Source organism: Vulpes vulpes, chromosome 15 (assembly GCF_048418805.1).
Source record: "Vulpes vulpes isolate BD-2025 chromosome 15, VulVul3, whole genome shotgun sequence".
Taxonomy (NCBI): Eukaryota; Metazoa; Chordata; class Mammalia; order Carnivora; family Canidae; genus Vulpes; species Vulpes vulpes.
In genome coordinates, this window is record NC_132794.1 from 90,308,071 (window position 1) to 90,313,356 (window position 5,286).

A 5,286-nucleotide genomic window follows, 5' to 3' on the forward strand; every position below is an offset into this window, starting at 1 on the left:
TTCTCACATTTAATTTTTGTGTATGGTTTAAGGAAGAAATCCAATTTCATTCTTTTGCATGTGGATATCCAGCTGTCCCAACCCCATTTGTGGAAAAGATTATTCTTTCCCCATTAAGTTGTCTTGACACCCTTATTGAAGATTAACTGACCATAAGTGTGAGGTTTTATTTCTGGATCTTCAATCTATATGCCAGTGTCACACAGTCTTAATTACTATGGTTTTGTAGTGTTTTTTTTTTTTTTTAACCCCAGGTACATTTTTTTTTAATAAAGAGAATTATAAAACATGGGAAAAATCAGACCAGAAATTCTACTTATTTCTTGAATAGATCATTTTTTGACATTGTAACATTAAGTACTATTACATAAAGCAAGATGAAGTAAAGAAATTTTGCTTTATAATGAGAAAAGTCAATAAAACTTGCGAAGAAAAAAACAAGCCAATTTGAAAATAAACACAGTCCACGCCAAACTAGTATAAAATGAAGCCAGACATTTTCAAAAAGAAAAAACTTTCTTCCCAATATTTTCTTTTTATGGTTTCTGAAATTGGCGAGACTCTCAAATTCAAAGGTTGCTGAGTTGTTCTGATTTGACTCTTTTGGTACCCATCTTTACACCACTCTTGTCCTTTGGCTTATCTTCTTCCTCAACAACTACTTTTTTTGTAGTTTCCTTTCTGTCTTCTTTGGTGCTAGCTTTCTTTACTCTTTCCTCAAGATAGCCACATTTCTGACCTCCTTTTTCTTCATCCTCAGAATCTGAGAATCCCTCATCACAAGCTATTTATCTGATACTCATATAGAAATTCTCTTGTCTGAATCTTCTCCATCTTAATCTCCACTGTCTTCATGAACAGCATCTTCTGGAATATTGCATCTGGATGCCAAGTGCATGAGGTAGTATGTGCACATTTTCAAATAAATGTTTTATCTTTTCCTTATATTCCATAGTGTTTCAGTTTGTCACGTTTGAAGGACTAATATGCAGTTTGAAGTCTGGTCCAAAATACTCAGTAATCATTATATGGCAATTTATGGGGAACTGCAACAATTGAGGGCAACTACAGTCTTATATGTCAAATATTGAACAACATTACAGATTATCTATCTACCTTCCCTAAGCATTAGTAATGGCATATTGAAAATTGTTACCACTTCTACACATTTAGCATGATCTTTGACTGTCATATTGAAGCAACTAAGTCTAACACCAAACAGTGAGTCTGCACCACACTGACACCACAGCAGTAGGTTGATACATCTCCATCACTTTTAGGGTAATAGGCTTACTTATCTTCCCATGACTCAACATCTATACCATCTCTCATTGGAAAGTTCACAGTAGAGTATTTGCCTTTTTCTGTACCAATATCCCTCAAGTCCCCATATTTATGGAATGATCCAGTCATTATATGATCTGTGAATAAAAAGCTTCTTGAGCACCATCATCATGATGAATATCAATAATAATATATAAGACTCTCTGATGACACTTCAGTAATTCAAGGATGGCAAGTACAATATTATTAACACAACAGAATCCTAATTCTGGTTTCTTAGTATGATGTAACCCTCCTGCCCAATTAATAGCCACATTGGCTTGTTGTTGGTTTAACTTCATAGCTCCAACCATCAATTGAGAACTCACAAAATTCAGAGTCCATCAAACTCTGGAAAATCACCTCCAACACTAAATTTCTACATCTGCTTACTATATTCAGACATGCTATCCGGTTTTATTGAATGTAAACATTTGATGTACTCATCACTGTGGTATTTTGTCATTCCTTCAGCAGTGGTTTTATGGGGACTGTATTAATTCCATATTTCTATATAAGCCATAATTTAGCAACAAGTTATGGGTCATCAGGGTTCTATGAGGTTTCATGGGCTGATTCTGTCCATAATAATAATTTCCAGTATCACCATCATAGTAGTAGCTGACTTTCTTCTTGCCACCTCCCTAACACTAGGCCACGGACTCCTAGACCACAGCTGGCTCCCCCCTCTAGCTCCTGCTCCTGCTGCTTGGCTGCCACCGAACTTGGGGGTGGCAGTGCGATAGAGAAGGGCAGGTTGGAGGGTAGAGAGAAAAGGGTGATGGGAGGGCTCAAGAGCATGTAGGGCATATAGTAAAATACTGACAGTGATTATCTTTGTAGATAAACTTTTTTTTTTTTTTTTTGCTTTTCTGCACTTTCCATTTCTTATGTTGAACACTTTTATCATTGAAATTAGAAACGAAACATATCAACTATTATTTCTGAAAATACTAATCAAATGATTGGATAACAAGGAAAAAAATGTATGCTGAGCAATCCTAAATTATTTTTATGAACCTACAGGAAATATTAACTGGGAGTCAACCAGCTCCAGCACAGAGGCAATGGTTATATGGAGCTCTGAATTTCAGAGGAGAAGAAGGAAGATGGCCAAGGTCTTTTTGATGGCCCCTGGCTCTAAGAATCAGAAAATAATGGTTAATAGTTTACAAAAAAGAAAGGAACCTGTATATTTTGTTTTGGAAGTCTGTATTACAAAGCGGAGATCAACAAAAGCTTGCAAAAGCAAATTTGTCATCTGGTAACATACCTGATTTGAATTGACTTTCTTTAGTTTAAAAACTTGCATTGTATTCAGTTGCCAAACAACAAAATAGTTCCCGGATGACTTATCTGATCTTACTGGTGTACAGACTTAAATGGCTTCATCCAGGTTTGGAGAGTTGTAACAATTTGATTTGACTGATTTTGCTATCACCAGTGGATTACTTAGTTACGCCATAAATTCAGTGAAGCTAAAATTTTCCAGAATGTGCATGTATGACTTGGGTGGATTTGTATTTACCAAGGAAAAAAGGCACAAAGTATTCTGTTTACCTGAAACTATTTTTATCCAAAAAGTGTCCTGGATCAAACTTTTCTGGGTTGGGAAACTCCTTGCAAGTGAAAAAGACCAAAGACAGTAATGCAATACAGTAGTGCCCTGAAACCAAGAAATGGAGAGTAGAATGGTACTTTATCACACTTATCCTTGGTTCATAAAAACACATCTAACACTCTTAATTATAGTGGATTGAACAGGACTCTTAAACTAGCCTATTGAGTGGCTGGCTAGTTATGGCTATTTTACACACTCTCATATATTACCTTTACCCGAGTAGTAAGATGGTTCTCAGTAGGAAGAGCAGTATTATGGTCAATGTGCAATAGTCAGTTGTTGAAAAACTAGGATTTGCAATCCATATCATCTAGACAATGAACTACTGGAATTGCTGTACCAAATCAGGAGCTTACAGAAAATTTTTTCCTTTCTGAATCCAGATGTGAATGAAAGAAAATGAGATAATGAAACTGCTGAATCAAGCCCCACTTCCTTTGCTTATAAAATGGGGTGGGGTAACCAAAACAACAGGCTTTCTTCCTTTTTCACAAAGATTTTTGTGAAGATTAAATGAGAAAATAATACCAATACTCACAATTTATATTGGTCCCTTCACATTTACCTGACACTGCACTTATTAGATTTTTTAGAAATCTCATTTAATTTTCACTTTAGCCATGTCCAGCAGACTCTCTTTCTTCATGTGGTGTAAACAAGGAAACTGACATTCAGAAAGAAGAAATAATTTGAGATTAAATTTAGCAAGTGGCATGGCTAGAACTTGAACTGGGTTCTATCTGATTATAAAGCATCTCAACTTAAGTGAAAGCTTCCTTTTTCCATTTTTACTTTATTTTGTATTTCCTTAAACATTATTTTACAATGATTGGAGTAGGTAATACTTGTACATGGTATAAAATATAAGAAAATATACAAAAGGGTGAAAAGTGAAAACGAATCTGTCTTTCCCTATACTCTTCTGGTTCCTTCTCAATGTAATTATTGTTACCCACTTATGATATATCCTTTGGGAGAAGGATAAAATTGCTTAGCGATTTACAGAAAGAAAAAAAAACACATATATACATCCCCTATTTTTACACAAAAAGTAACTTCATATGGTGGTTGTTGTTGGCTTATTATTCCACTTTATTAAAATAAGGGAGTTGAAAAAATTCTTTTGAAATGAATTTTTAGGGACGCCTAATAGCTAGCAGTTGAGCATCTGCCTTTGGCTCAGGGCATGATCCCAGGTCTGGGGATCAAGTCCCACATCAGGCTCCCTGTGAGGAGCCTGCTTCTCTCTGTGTGTCTCTCATGAATAAATAAATAATATCTTTAAAAAAATGAGTATTCAGGGGAGCTTCCAGTCTTTAAATATCACAAATATTGCTACAATGAATATTTTTAGTTTGGGGGAAGTATTCATTAAGGATAAGTTCCAAGTAGTGAAGGTACTTTTTAAATTGTGTATGTGTTTTAAATTTTGATGAATACTGCCATATTGCCTTCTATAAGTATTTAGTTTACAGTTTAACATTCTCTGTGTATATATTTGAGCCACCAAGAACAAATTTTCATGTAAGATGTAAGATAGGGATATATATTGTTTCCAATTCCCCCAGAATTTTCTAACTTCTATTGAATAATCCATATTTTTCAGTTTATTCCTATACTTTAATTGATCTATTAAAGAATCTGTAGTACACAGCTTCAATAACCGTGACTTTAAGATTTTGAGAGAGCAATCAAGGCGGGGGGGTAGTGGGAGGAGTGACAGAGGGAGAGGGACAAGCAGACTCCACATGGAGCATGGAGGTGGATGTGAGGCTTGATCCCACGACTCTTGAGATCATGACCTGAGCTGAAATCAGGAGTCAGACGCTTCACCAACTGAGACACCCAGGGGCCCCAGTAACTGTGACTTTATATTTTAACATTAGGTAGGGTTATTGTGACTATTCTTTTAAAATTTTCCCTATAAATTTGGTATGTTAGTTTAGCTAAGCATTTTATCCTTTTAAACTTGCCTTCATTACATCTTTTTAAAGGTTTTATTTTATATAGGGTAGCAATTGATTGTTTTAAAATAATAAATTTGTGGGCAGCTGGGGTGGCTCAGTGGTTTAGTGCCACCTTCAGTCCAGGGCCTGATCCTGGGGACCCAGGATCAAGTCTCATGTTGGGCTCCCTGCTTGGAGCCTGCTTCTCCCTCTGCCTGTATCTCTGCCTCTCTCTGTCTCTCATGAATAAAATCTTTAAAATAATAATAAATTTGTGAGGCACCTGGGTGGCTCAGTTGTTTAAGCATCCAACTCTTGATTTTGGATCTCAATGTCATGAGATCAGACCTGTGTTGGGCTCCATGCTCAGCTCAGAGTTGGCCTGAGATTCTCTCC

General features: G+C 36.0%; 1 pseudogene; it reads right to left on the minus strand.

The window, feature by feature from the left end:
• Window positions 1–420: 420 nt before the first annotated feature.
• Window positions 421–2,635, minus strand: LOC112913155 (histone deacetylase 2 pseudogene; annotated as a pseudogene).
• Window positions 2,636–5,286: the final 2,651 nt, after the last annotated feature.